General features: G+C 42.8%; 1 protein-coding gene across 1 annotated transcript in view; it reads right to left on the bottom strand.

Annotated features, from left to right (window-relative positions):
• The window catches only part of grin2da (glutamate receptor, ionotropic, N-methyl D-aspartate 2D, a), a 389894-nt gene that overhangs the window by 194291 nt on the left and 180397 nt on the right, over nt 1–15206 (bottom strand). The window lies entirely within an intron of this gene.

Here is a 15206-nt window from a genome sequence, read left to right as displayed (position 1 = left end):
TGTGGGGAATTCGGAACATCATGTGGAAAACATGCACAACTTTGTGGATAAAGTGAAACATCTCCAACTGGACCCAGATGACCTCATGGTTTCATATGATGTTGTGTCCCTGTTCACCTGCATCCCGACCTCTGATGCAGTAGCAGCGGTGAGGATCAGACTGCAGGAAGACACCACCCTACAGGAAAGGACCAAACTGACACCTGAACACATATGTAAACTGTTGGACATCTGTCTGAACACCACTTACTTTCAATTCCGGGGACAATTTTACAGACAGATTCATGGCTGTGCCATGGGCTCGCCCGTCTCTCCCATAGTGGCCAACCTGTACATGGAGCACTTTGAGAAGAAGGCACTGTCCTCATTCTCAGGCATAGCCCCAAAACTGTGGCTTCGCTATGTCGATGATACTTTTGTAACAATCAAGAAACAAGAGCTGGAAACCTTCTCTGATCACATCAATGCTGTGGACCCACATATCAGGTTTACAAGAGAAGACGCTAAGGAGAATCGCTTGGCCTTTCTTGATTGTTCCACGATCAGAGGAGAGGACGGGAAACCCCAAATAGAAGGATATAGGAAACCTACACACACGGACCAGTATCTGCTCTTTGGTTCCAACCACCCACTACAGCACAAGCTAGGTGTGATCAGAACCTTACAACACAGAGCTCAAGGTGTGCCCACCAGCTCAGAGGGCAAGAAGAAAGAGGAAAAACATGTCCGTAATGCCCTCTCAGCCTGTGGTTACCCCGCTTGGGCCCTCAACAGAGTGAAGAGAACCAAGAAGCAGGACAAAAGGGAAACTGAACAGAGAAGGAAGGGTGTCTCTATCCCTTATGTGTCTGGCCTCTCGGAAAAACTGCAGAGAATTTTTAGACAACACGAAGTCCCTGTTTATTTTAAACCAGGAAACACTTTAAGACAAAAACTGGTTCACCCAAAGGACAAGTTGCCGACTCAAAAACAGAGAAATGTAGTTTATTCGATCCAATGCAGTGAAGAAAGTTGTAAAGAACGTTACATAGGTGAGACGAAACAGCCTCTACACAAGAGGCTTTATCAGCACAGAAGAAATACTAGTTCAGGACCACAGAGCGCCGTGCATCTCCACCTTGAAGCCTCTAATCACTCGTTTGAAGACGGTGAGGTGAAGGTTTTAAGCAGGGAGAAAAGATGGTTTGAAAGAGGAGTCAAGGAAGCTATTTTTGTTAAAAAAGAAAGACCTTCTTTAAACAGAAATGGAGGGCTAAGGTTTAATCTTCCTGTTATTTATAATGGGTTACTGAACCCCTGGAAAGGTAGAGGACATTCAGATGCTAATCAGGTACTCAGGGTGGTTGAGCCAGGGTCTCACAAAGACAAAGAGGTTTCTATTAGCCCATTAAGATTCTGAATAGGCTAGCTCGGTAGATACAAGGGGGGAGTTTCTGTTGAAACAAACAACTCTTTCTACTTCAGGAAGGCTCCTCCCAATGGGCGGGTCTTACCACAGAACAGTATTAATATCGGAGTTCTCGACCTAAATTCTGTTATTGACAATGACTCTTGGATGAGAGTCGAAACGTCTATTTTTGCAAACTGAGTCCAGATGACTACAACTGAAGCTTTTTCTACTATGGAACACGCCTGGACGAATGAGGGATTACACCGACACATGTCCTTAATGTCCTTATTGTCCTTCTTTTGCAGATTGTGTAGTTGAAGTTGAGTACAAGTGGATGAAACTACCATTTTCCGGCTGCTTAAGATGGTTTAAATGAGAAAATAGTCAAATGTTAATGCACTAAACTCAAAGACGTAAAACTTTTCCTGATGCGTTAGCGAGCTCCTTTTCCAAGAGAATCCATCCCACCTGCATACTGACAATACTTAACAAAGACGTTACGGTCTGGAATTAGAGGCTATGAACTCACGCTCACAATACAAACTGTAGCAGAGAAGAAGGGGCATTGAGGTCATATCGGGGGGCTGCACCCGGGGGGAGGTCAGTCACAGAGGTGGAACTTAACAAAGGGAAAACCGGAGTAACAATGAAGCTAAAGGGGCGACCTGCACGTGCCCGTATCTAAGGAGTCAATGGGATCAGGTCATGTTACGTGCGTGTTAAGACCAATATTTATGAACCAAGGGGGGGATATACTGGAGTGTAACTGCCGTGTAACTGTCGTGTAACTGCCGTGTAACTGTTGTGTAACTGCCGTGTAACTGTCGTGTAACTGTCGCGTAACTGTCACGTAGCTGTCGTGTAACTGCCATGTATCGTGTAACTGTCGTGTAACTGCCGTGTAACTGTCGTGTAACTGCCGTGTAACTGTTGTGTAACTGTCGCGTAACTGTCACGTAGCTGTCGTGTAACTGCCATGTATCGTGTAACTGTCGTGTAACTGTCGCGTAACTGTCACCTAGCTGTCGTGCAACTGCCATGTATCTTGTAACTGTCGTGTAACTGCTGTGTAACTGCCGTGTAACTGTCATGTAACTGTCGCGTAACTGTCACGTAGCTGTCGTGTAACTGCCATGTATTGTGTAATTGTCGTGTAACCGTCGTGTAACTGTTGTGTAACTGTTGTGTAACTGTCGCGTAACTGTTGCGTAGCTGTCGTGTAACTGCCATGTATCGTGTAATTGTCGTGTAACTGGCGTGTAACTGTCGCGTAACTGTTGCGTAGCTGTCGAGTAACTGTTGCGTAGCTGTCGTGTAACTGCCATGTATCGTGTAATTGTCGTGTAACTGTCGTGTAACTGTCGAGTAACTGTTGCGTAGCTGTCAGGTAACTGCCATGTATCCTGTAACTGTTGTGTAACTGTTGTGTAACTGTCGTGTAAATGTTGTGTAACTGTCGTGTAACTGTCGAGTAACTGTTGCGTAGCTGTCGGGTAACTGCCATGTATCGTGTAACTGTTGTGTAACTGGTGTGTAACTGTCGTGTAAATGTCGTGCAACTGGCGTGTAACTGTCCGAGCGGCGGCTTTTTTCTGCAGAAACCGTCCGGGTCTTGTTGGCGATCTGTCATCAATGAAGACTCTATTTTGCATTGAAACTTGGGTTATTCTTCGTAAGGGTTTGATTCAACATCCGTTTGCGAGACAGCGGCTGTGGTTGGACCGTCCAGAGTTAGGAGACTTTTGTTAATGCCCTTTATGGTCCAATTCCAGACCCTTCACTATAGCAAAATGTAGGTTTCTATTCACAATAATCGTAACAGTCCTTATTGTAGATGCAGTACAATCCAAATATACTAGTGGAAAACGCATGATTTCTGAGACGTTGGACGAATTCTGTTTTTGCTGTATTCAAACCCGACTGCACGATATATAAGTCCCATTGAGCTGTGCAATAACAAGGTGCTCCACATCATCATTTAAACCTGTATTACAACAACAACAACAACAACAACAACTAAACTGCTTCAAACACAAGTTCAACTCTGGACGTTCATTGTTCGTTCCTCTGAAAAGTCCAAAGAGCGACCACGGTCTCCTCCCATTCTCGATCTGTCTTTGCGTTTTAGTAGGAAAAAGCAGTATTTTTATCTCCGTAAGTTGAGACTGAAGTTTATCCATTCAGAGTGCGTCTCCGACTGAGAGAAGTGCAATTACATTTCCACAGACCGAGATGGAGATTACGCTGAAGGAGCTGCATTCTGCTTCACTGAGGAGCGCTTTGTTCTGCAACACGGGACTAAAACGTGGCAGAGCTGCAGGACCTGGCTCTACTTTCAAATGTTTGGTGCTAAAGACGAAAACTGGATGAATTTACGGCTTTTTGTGAAGAATCATCAAGCATCAAGTTGTTCTTGTACAACGTTTGCATTGAAAACATAAACATAGGGATTTGTGGGCCAAATTTGTGAGACGGGACGTGCTTTGGGCCTGGTTTAGTCCTAGTTTGACCTCTTTAGTCCTAGTTTGACCTGTTTAGTCCCGGGTCAGACATGTTTAGTCCTAGTTTGACCTCTTTAGTCCTAGTTTGACCTCTTTAGTCCTAGTTTGACCTCTTTAGTCCTGGGTCAGACATGTTTGGTCTTAGTTTGACCTCTTTAGTCCTGGGTCAGACATGTTTAGTCTTAGTTTGACCTCTTTAGTCCTGGGTCAGACATGTTTAGTCCTAGTTTGACCTCTTTAGTCCTGGGTCTGACATATTCGGTCCTAGTTTAAGCTCTTTAGTCCCGGGTCGGACATGTTTGGTCCTAGTTTGATCTCTTTAGTCCTAGTTTGAGCTCTTTAGTCCTGGGTCTGACATATTCAGTCCTAGTTTGAGCTTTTTAGTCCTAGTTTGACCTCTTTAGTCCGGGGTCAGACATGTTTGGTCCTAGTTTGACCTCTTTAGTCCTAGTTTGACCTCTTTAGTCCTAGTTTGACCTCTTTAGTCCTGGGTCAGACATGTTTGGTCTTAGTTTGACCTCTTTAGTCCTGGGTCAGACATGTTTAGTCTTAGTTTGACCTCTTTAGTCCTGGGTCAGACATGTTTAGTCCTAGTTTGACCTCTTTAGTCCTAGTTTGACCTGTTTAGTCCCGGGTCAGACATGTTTAGTCCTAGTTTGACCTCTTTAGTCCTAGTTTGACCTCTTTAGTCCTAGTTTGACCTCTTTAGTCCTGGGTCAGACATGTTTGGTCTTAGTTTGACCTCTTTAGTCCTGGGTCAGACATGTTTAGTCCTAGTTTGACCTCTTTAGTCCTGGGTCTGACATATTCGGTCCTAGTTTAAGCTCTTTAGTCCCGGGTCGGACATGTTTGGTCCTAGTTTGATCTCTTTAGTCCTAGTTTGAGCTCTTTAGTCCTGGGTCTGACATATTCAGTCCTAGTTTGAGCTTTTTAGTCCTAGTTTGACCTCTTTAGTCCGGGGTCAGACATGTTTGGTCCTAGTTTGACCTCTTTAGTCCTAGTTTGACCTCTTTAGTCCTAGTATGACCTCTTTAGTCCTGGATCAGACATGTTTGGTCCTAGTTTGACCTCTTTAGTCCTGCCTAGCTGCTTGTAAAGGGTTCACATTCCCAGCGTGGCACACATGTCGTCGAGTAAACATGGTCGTCCTCCATTACAAAGGCGTCGTCTCGCGCACGTTTCTCTTTTTCTTTTGCGTCGTTTTAACGTCTCCTCCTTTGTCTCCCGCCGTGTTTCTCTCTCTCTCCACGTCCCGATGACTCTTTACCTCGCGCTCGCCGTAAACAACCCGACTCTAAACGCTCGCCGTGTTTTCTGCTTCCTCACAAACAAAAACACACTCGCGTCTCGCCGCACGCCTCAATAATAGATCGGGCTTTTGATCCGCGCGGCGCTTTCAGACGCGAAACATCGGGAAGAAAAACGTGCGCGAAAAACGTGCGCGCGGACGAACAAAAGCGGCTTAAAAATAACACGACAAAAGTCTCATCTAATTAGGCGTCATTTCATGGCCGAGCGCTTCAGACGAGACACGGTCATCAAATACTTAGAATACTTCATAATAATCATGTCTGTTTTAGTCTGTTCTACTCCACGTTTGAATATTCCTCTTCCACAGCGATGCGTTTGGATTTTGAACCTATATTTCATCAATCAGATCAGTGTTTGACCAATAAAAGTATATTCCTCTCAAAGTGGGAATAAACACCTGAATTAGTGATTTTAGTTTCAATCCAATGCGTGTACCGTATTTTCCGGACTTTAAGTTGCACCTTTTTCATAGTTTTGGCCCAAGTGCGACTTATACTTATATTTATACTTATACTCCGGAGCGACTTATATGTGATATTATTTGTTATTTTCACACTTGCAACTGCATTTCATACTTCAGTGCGACTTATATATGTTTTATTCTTCTCTATTATGCATTTTTTGGCTGGTGCGACTTATACTCGAGTGCGACTTATAGTCCAGAAAATACGGTAAACACCTAAACTAGTGATTTTAGTTTCAATCCAATGCCGTGTATCGCATTTTCCGGACTTTAAATCGCACCTTTTTTCATAGTTTTGGCCGGAGTGCGACTTATACTTATATTAATACTTATATACTTTTACTCCGGAGCGACTTATATGTGATATTATTTGTCATTTTCACACTTGCAACCGCATTTCATACTCCAGTGCGACTTATTGATGTTTTTTTCTTCTCTATTTTTTGGCTGGTGCGACTTATAGTCCGGAATGGATGAGTGTTCCTGCTGTGATGTCACTTCCTTTCAGATTTCTCAACGTTTTCTCCACTAATACCTGCTCGATTGGTGTAAAACTATCATTTACACGTACAACAGGTAAAAAAAACACAGAATAAAGTCAAAATTAGAACATGGTAAAAACCTGACATGGACCCTTTAACTCTGCATTTGTTTTTTTGGGGGAAAAAGGTGCAAATCCTGTCACTTTTAGTCCGTACAACATCTTTTTCTGTTTGAAGAAGATGAGATTATCATTACAGATATATTTACCGCAGACTGTGAACGTGAAGTGAAGTGAACGCAGCCCGTTACAGGAAGTCACAGTGACGTAACAGTGTGCGATCTTTGTTTACGACGAGAGTTCAAGAGTTCAAGAGTTCAAGAGTTCACGGCTCGTCACAAACAGCTCGGTCTGAGGAGAATTGTTCAGCGCCGGCGTGTTTCCCGGAGGCAGGCACGCTCGCGGCGCCACCAAAAGGACGCCGCCGCCACAAAACCACAAACACAATGACTTATGTTACTTTCCTTAATGTCTTTTTTGCGTTTCCTGCAGCTTAGAGCTGTGTTTAAAGGAGGAATTATTAACCGGAGTTGTTTACAGAGAATATTTAACACAGGCTGGATTCTGTTTAATTCATGCATTTGTCATTAGAAAGGTTGTATTTTGCCTTTAAAACACATTTCCCACTGAAGATGTGTTAAAAACATTGAAATGCATCGTTACATCACATAATTCTATCTTATAAAAGCGTGAAATAACAATAAGTGACGAATATTACATCATAAAGTCAGTATAAAACATCATATTATTGTGTGTGAATGCTCATGGATCCACATATATCATACACGTCACCGTTTTGTGTTTTGTAAAGAATTGCATCGTTAAATTATGTAGAAATATTCAAGATCATCCGTGTGCTGTAGAATGGACTGTGACAAATGATAAATGTGTAAATAATTGTTTGTTTTCAGCTCCTTGTTCCATAACCGAGCACAAAGAGCTTTAGATTAATGCATTTGTGAAAACCTTCTGGGAGAGTATTTAATGTAGTGTATGTTATGAATCTGATGTGTTGATAAAGTCACACTCACAGTTTTTACTGTGTTTAGTCAATAATAGTGATAATAATAATAGTGAATAAAAGTGATCAAACTACATACTGTGAGTTTAAAGCCCCAAATGATCTTTAAATATACATTATCTTTTCATAATTCAAAGCAACTGTGATATTTATGTGACTGTTACAGGAAAAAGCCAAAGAGTCTTTACTTTTGTCACTATTATTATTATTTTGGGCTTATGCTATTTTATTTTTATTTTTTCTTTCTATTCCTTATTAAGAATATAAGAGGTTTTGTCTATAAGAGTTTTGTTTATAAGAGTTTTTCTATTAAGAGTGTTTTTTAAAGTGTTTTCTTTAAGTTATCTGTTCTTTTACTCCTGTATCTACTGCGTTGCAACACCGAAATTTCCCCATTTTGTGGACAAATAAAGGCTTATCTTATCTTAAACGTTTTAGATGGAACGTGACATCACAGCGGCTCTTTTTTCATGACTCCTCCTCCCGGGACACGCCTCCCTCTCTGCAAACGTCTCCAGAGTGACAGACGAGATCTCTGTCCTCCTCTGGGACAACTTATGGAGACGATTCTCAAAGACAAAGTCCTTAAAGTGATATAATTCTCATTTAGATTCCATGTTCCTCCGTGTGATCTCAATCTGAACCGCGTTTGTCAAACTGACGCCGTATAAACCGTGTCTGAAATGTGTTATGTTTATGCCATATTTGCCTCATCACCTGCTAATGCTGCGTGTTTTCACTGACAACGTTGTAATATTCAGTTATTGTTGTTGCGGTTTTGTCGCATTTTACATTTCAATTAAGTTTTGCACATGTCCAGTCTAAATAAACCGTTTAATAACGAACTATTTCACGTTTTTACACCTCTGCATTTGAAGAGATCTATCCCCGTGTTCTGCCTCGGCAAGTTTAGCCTCGGCTTTAAACGAATCTCTTCAACGAGTCGCTAAACGCACGGCACAAATGTATTAGCGCCGAAGCGTTCTGCACAAACAGCACCGTGTCCAACATCGATCCAAAACACAGAGCCTCGGCGTAAAGATAAAGAAGAGCTGAAGTCCAGAGTGGCCCTCGTATCCTCCTGAGAACACGCCACGTGCTCCATTGTCCGTGTTCAAGACATGATCCACACTCGTCCTCCTCCTCGTCCTCCTCGTCCTCCTCGTCCTCCTCGCTCCAGGTAAATGTGTAAAGCGCAAACACACGAGGCGCGGTTAAGTCAAGTGAGAAGTTCAGCCAACACAAAAACACCACAATCTGCCATAATCCTCCGTAAACGTGCGGTGAAAGCAGAATCACAGCTGTGCATCGGTGCCTCGTGCGCAGAAAACTAAAGTCAAACTCAATTTAAGAATGAGCTGCGACGGTTTTCCAGACGCTTTTTGAATAAAACATAAACACAGTCTGTCACTTACACCTTCTGTTGTGTTTGCTGCTATGATCCAAGTACAACCCGAATGTACAGGATGGTCCACGCCGCAGACGCCACAAACCACGGCGTGTGAAGCTGTTAAAGCGCTCTGGAGGTCACACGGATCACGGAGCTGCTTTAGACCTCATGCACTTTTAAGATCAGAACTGAACACGCTTGAGCTGAAGTGTCTGGACCTGCTGCTCAGTCTCTTTATGACGATCCCAGAGCTGCGGTTTCTGGGGCGGATCACGCTTTAGAGGGCGGGGCCTTTCTCTGGTGAATGTGTCGTTTGGCAAGACGCTAGAGGAGAGGAGACGGATCCTTCCAGGCTGTGGCCCCCAGACTCTGGAATGATCTTCCGCTCTCCCTACGGTCTTTTTATTTACTGAGGCCTTAATTGCATTTGCTTTAGAGACTGATTTCCCTGTATAATGTTGTATATGTATTGTTCACTGTAAGTTTTTTGTGTTTTTATTGTTTTATTCTGTGTTTTTGTGAAGCACTTTGTGACTCTGTCTGTGAAAGGTGCTATATAAATACAATGTACTTCCTTACTTCCTTACTCACTCACTCACTCACTCACTTACTTCCTCCCTCCCTCCCTCCCTCACTCACTCACTCACTCACTCATTTACTTACTTACTTACTTACTTCCTTACTCACTCACTCACTCACTCACTCACTTACTCATTTACTTACTTCCCTCCTTCCTTACTCACTCACTCACTCACTCCCTTACTCACTCACTCACTCACTCACTTACTTGCTTGCTTACTTACTTGCTAATCATGAAATAACCAGGCAGAAGACACGACTGTGACGAGGGCCAAACACTGTATTTAATGATGGATGATTTGTGTCAGTTCTTTGTGTGTCTGAGCTGATCTTTTGGGGCTTTAGTGTTGGAAAAGCGCGAGCCGGGACCAGACATTCTATGATTGTAAAGAGTGACAGAAGAGAGAAGGGTTTGTAAAGTGCTGTGAATGGGATATAAACGTGTAATTACTGTTTTGCCGGGGTTTTTTTACGCTGGAAAAGCCTCCACCAGTTGTTCCACGTATCACAACGATCACCACAATGAAGTGTGCGTGTTCTAAAGGGCGTGGCAGTGAGTGGGCAGGAGCACAGGGAGCGCTGTCTGCACTCGTGTTCAGAACATAATATTAAACATCAAGTGGTGTAAAATGACTGTCATTTGGATCATTCTCTGAACCGGCCCGTAAAGAACAAGAGCGTGTGTGTTATAAGTGCTATTACCCATCACATATATATGATATTTAAAGCATTCCTTCGCATTTCATCCAGGTTTCTCTGGCTGCTCAGTCGCTCAGGTTCCGGCGCTGCTGCTTGAGCGACTGTGACACTAAAGCTGAGTTCATGTGCTGCTCGAGCGCTCGGGTTTGTCTCCAGCATCACTGAGTCTCTTACTCTAAATAACCAGGTGCATTTGTTGTTTTCAGCCTTTTCAAACGCTAAACACGATTGGTTTGTTTCTACTTTCACCAGATAAAGTTACATTGGTACAAATGAAACACTGATGTTGTTGTGATGTTTTTTCTTTTATGACATTAAATGCGTAAATGCAAAAACGTTGAGTCAAAAAGCTGGATTGTTTAAGCTGTCTCCACAGCAACAGTGACGTGAACGCAGTATTTTACTTTAAGTCAATGTTTCTCTGTGATACACTTGTACTGAAGAAATATTCCATATCGTGGACTTTGAAAGGATCGAGTCTTTCTGACTTATAACACTTGTGTATGATATTGTAAATGAAGTAAAACATATACAAATGATAATACATAAAATTAAAGATTTGTGAAGGAGTCTTATCTTTGTCACATTTATCCATGTCAGAGATATTCCAACATTTAATTGTGCAATATTTTGTGTACATTAACATCCAGATCACCATAGTAGGCAAGGCAAGGCAAGGCAAGTTTATTTGTAGAGCACATTTCATACACAAGGCAATTCAAAGTGCTTCACAGCAGGAAAAATGCATTAAAATCACAAAGAAATTACATAAACAGAAATACAATAAAATTAACGTAATTAAAAATTATCAATCCAACTGATTTTCTAAACTAATAAAATCACAAACAAAAGAGAAGAGTGCAAAGAAAAAATACTTTCAGTCATATGCGCAGCTAAACAAAACTGTTTTTAGCTTAGATTTGAACATTGTCAGAGTAGAAGCCTGTCTCACATCTTCAGGAAGACTGTTCCAGGTTTTAGCTGCATAAAACTGAAACGCAGATTCTACATGTTTAGTCCTGACTCTGGGCACCAGCAGGAGGCCGGTCCCTGAGGTCCTCAGAGTCCGAGATGGTTCATATGGCACTAACATATCCAAGATGTACTTTGGTGCTAGGCCATGGAGAGACTTGTACACAAGCAGAGCTGCTTTGAAGTCTATTCTCTGAGCCACAGGGAGCCAGTGCAGAGACCTGAGAACAGGACTAATGTGCTCATACTTCCTGGTTCTAGTCAGGACCCGAGCAGCAGCGTTCTGGATGTACTGCAGCTGTTTTACAACTCGTTTGGAGAGGCCAGTGAGCAGGCCGTTACAGTAGTCTAATCTACTGGAGACAAACACATGGATAAGTCTCTCTAAATCTGGTTTTGACACTATATTTTTGATTTTGGCAATGTTTTTTAGATGGTAAAAAGCTGCTGATGTTATTGATTTGACGTGGCTATTAAAGTTCAAGTCTGAGTGAGACTCTGGAGGTGACCGCAAACACTTTCTCTTTGTTTCTGTGGGCCAAAAACGATTATTTCAGTCTTGTCTGAGTTCAGCTGGAGAAAGTTGTTTTGCATCCACAAACTGATCTGTTGGATGCAGTGACAGAGTGAATCTACTGGTCCATAGTCACCTGCCGATAGTGAAACATAGATCTGAGTGTCGTCTGCATAATTGTGATAGGACACATTTTCACTGCATATCAACTGACCTAACGGCAGCATGTATAGGTTGAACAGAAGGGGACCCAGGACTGACCCTTGGGGCACTCCACAGGTCAGGGTCATGTGGTCTGAGACACAGCTACCAATTTCAACAAAGTACTTCCTGTCTTCCAGATAGGACCTTAACCAGTTTAGGGCAGTGCCAGTGATGCCCACCCAGTCCTCTAGTCTCTGTAAGAGGATCCCATGATCGACAGTGTCAAAAGCAGCACTCAGATCTAACAGAATTAAGACTCAAGCTTTGCCTGTGTCAGTGTTCAGGCGGATGTCATTTGTCACCTTGACAAGAGCAGTCTCAGTGCTGTGATGAGGTCTAAAACCTGACTGAAACACATCAAATGAGTTGTTTATTAAGAGGAAATCTGTGAGCTGTTGGTAAACAACCTTTTCAAGGACTTTGCCCCAAAATGGCAGATTAGAGATGGGCCGGTAATGACTCAGTACTGCGGCATCAAGACTGCTCTTCTTTGGGAGAGGCTTTATGACCGCAGTTTTCAAAGACATTGGGAATGTTCCAGATTGAAGCGACATGTTAACTATGTGAGTGAATGGTGCTAACAAACTGTTCAGCACAGACTTTAGAAATCTGGTGGGTAACACATCGAGGCAGCATGTAGATGAACTCAGACTGGTGAGGATCTCAAGGACAGTTTTGTCAGTTACTGGTGCAAAGTGAGTTAGCTCTTCTAAGTGTCTAGGTGGTTTTAGGGTAATTTTTTGCATTGTGGGATTTATAGCATTTTTAATGCCCTGAACTTTGTCATTAAAGAATAATGCAAACTCATTACACTTGGATGTGGAAATGAGTTCTAACGGCAGCTGAGCTGGAGGGTTTGTTAATCTGTTTACTGTGGCAAACAGGACACGCGAGTTGTTACTGCAGCTTCCAATAATTTCAGAAAAATATCTTTCCCTAGTTTTACATAAGATTAGATTGTACATGTTCAGCTTCTCTTTGTAAATCTCTTTTTGAACCTGGAGCTTTGACTTGCGCCATTTCCTTTCGGCCCTGCGGCACTCCCTTTTCTGTGCCCTGACCGAATCATCATTTCTCCACGGCGCCTTCTGCTTATTTTTAATCATTTTAGCCTTTATAGGGGCGATGGTGTCCAGAACGTTCAAAACACTAGATGTAACAGAGTTCAACAAATCATTTACATTAGAACATGAGACATTTTCAAAGTTTATCATTTCCATAAACAGTGCACCTGTGCCATCATTTATGTGTCTCCTCTGAACAACTGCAGGACCAACCGGTGGTTTGGGAGAAACAGACAGGTCAAAGAAGACACAGAAATGATCAGACAGCGCACCATCGATCACATTAACATTTGAAATATTTACCCCCTTTGTAATTATGAGATCTAGAGTGTGTCCTTTGCTGTGGGTGGGGCCTCTCACATGCTGAGTAAGACTGAAGGTTTCAAGGACAGCATCAAGCTCTTTAGCGTTTCTGTCACAAATATTATCAACATGCACATTGAAATCACCTGTAATGACCAAACCATCAAAGTCTGTGCATACGACTGAAATCATCTCAGTAAAATCATCAATAAAACTTTGGCAGTGCTGGGGAGGCTTGTATAAAACAATGAAGAGAATGGATGGAGACCGTTTTAGCTCCATTTTAAAGGATACATACTCAAATGATGAAAACACCCCAAAAGACAACCTGCGAGTAATTATTTCATCTCTAAAGACAGCACAGACTCCACCCCCTTTTTTGTTTTCTCGTGTTTCAGATTCAAACTTAAAGTTGGGTGGAGCAGATTCTATCAGAACTACATTTCCTGTGTTTTTGTCAAGCCATGTTTCAGTTAAAAAACATAAAATCAAGATTATAAGAAGAAATAAAATTGTTAATTAAGAGAGATTTGTTACATAAGGATCTGACATTTAGCACAGCAAGTTTCAGACTAGTTTCAGTGGGACTGTGCTTTATCTTTTCACAGGGAATATGAATCACATTTCTCAGATTGGGCCTGACTCGCATTTTGTTTTTCCATCTATGTGATGATGTGACTACAGAAATAGCACTAGGGGGGGCTCTTTTTACATAGGGCCCGGGTTGGTTTGATTTTTAATGTGACAATAAGTCCCGGCAACGCTGAGACCCAGTGCATCCTAGCTATGGGAGATACCAGGTGAAAGGCGAGGTTGGATGGGTGGTGGGGCTTTTGTAGCCAAGGAGAGTTTGGGACCAGGTGAGAGGCGAGGGGGGATGGGTGGTGGGGCTTTTGTTGGTGTAGTCGGCTTGTGCAGGGAAGAGTTGATAAGTATTGACATAGCCCTTGCTATATTGGGCGTGAGTGGAGCCATCTTAATGCCTGATTTGATCAGACTTTCAAAATGGCTGGGAAGGCCCATGGGTGAGAGTGGAGATGAGAAGGAGAATGATGAATCTTTAGTGGGAGTAGATGTTGCAGGGGGAACCCAGGGCTGGTGTGAAGGCAGGGGCGATGACAGGGATGTTGTTGGGCTTGTCACAGATGGGTCCAAGGCCTTTGAAGATTGTTCCTTTGCTTGCTCCAGTGGAGGTGAATGTGGAGCAGCTGGAGCTGAATCCTTTGCTGGTGGTGGTGGAGCAGCTGCTGATGAATCCTTTGGTGGAGGCTGAGGTTGTGGTGCTTTTGATGTTGAAACATTGGCTCGGTCTCTGGCTGATGGAGCAGGAATTCTTCTCTCATTCCTCTCTTCTCTAACTATCTGCTCAGGATCCTGTCCAGGCCCAGTCCAATGCCTCAGAGCCTGGAGCAGGTTCTCTGTCAGCACCCTCACTCCACCTCTGCATAGGTGGGGGCCATTTCTCTTAAACAGGTCCTCTCGTTTCCAGAATAGATAGAAGTTCTCAATGTAGTGTAGTCCTCTCGGGGAACACTCTTTGGACAGCCATGTGTTCAGCTGAAGAAGCCGGCTAAACTTGTTTATCCTCCTGTCGATGTTTGGAAGAGGTCCACTTATGAATGTGTTGATTTCCATTTTATCAAGCACGTGGAATAACTTCAAGAAGTCTTTTTTCAAAACTTCAGTCTGTTCCCGCCGCATGTCCACTGCACCCACGTGCACAATCAGCTGTTTAGCTCCTCCATGCTTAGCCATAATATTTGGAAGGAGTGACGTTATCTCAGAAACAGTGGTTCTTGGAAAAGAATGTGTGTTTATCTTTTCATGCGTCACGTGACTTATCGCGCCGTCCCCAACCAAAACAATCTGCGTGACCTTGGCTCCTGGCACAGATCCTCCTCGCTGTATTTTGGCCATGTCATCTTTCCTTTTTTCATTTAATTCCATCTCTGAAAGTGGTAAAAATATGTTTGTGAGCTGTATTTTAGGTGACTTCACGTTATCTTTGTATCGTTTAGGCTTTGCTCCAAGTTTGTTCCAAGAAACAGCCTGGTCTTTCTGGTTTTTTGACAGTTTTGGAAACGACACAGAGTCACTGCGGTTTAGGTTGAAAGTAGCAGTTTTTCTTGTAAAAAGTGTGCTCTTCTTACCATCGGTTGACACAGGAATGGTATCGTGAAGAACTTTTTCAGATTCCAAAACAAATATCCGTGTTTTCAGCTCATTAATTTCTTGTTGATATTTCCGACAGCGT

This window comes from Eucyclogobius newberryi, unplaced genomic scaffold (genome assembly GCF_026437365.1).
Source record: "Eucyclogobius newberryi isolate DKJ021-1_F unplaced genomic scaffold, fEucNew1.0.hap1 SCAF_16, whole genome shotgun sequence".
Classification (NCBI taxonomy): domain Eukaryota; kingdom Metazoa; phylum Chordata; class Actinopteri; order Gobiiformes; family Gobiidae; genus Eucyclogobius; species Eucyclogobius newberryi.
Note: the sequence above shows the minus strand (reverse complement) of the source record. Positions and strands in the feature narration are given on the sequence as shown.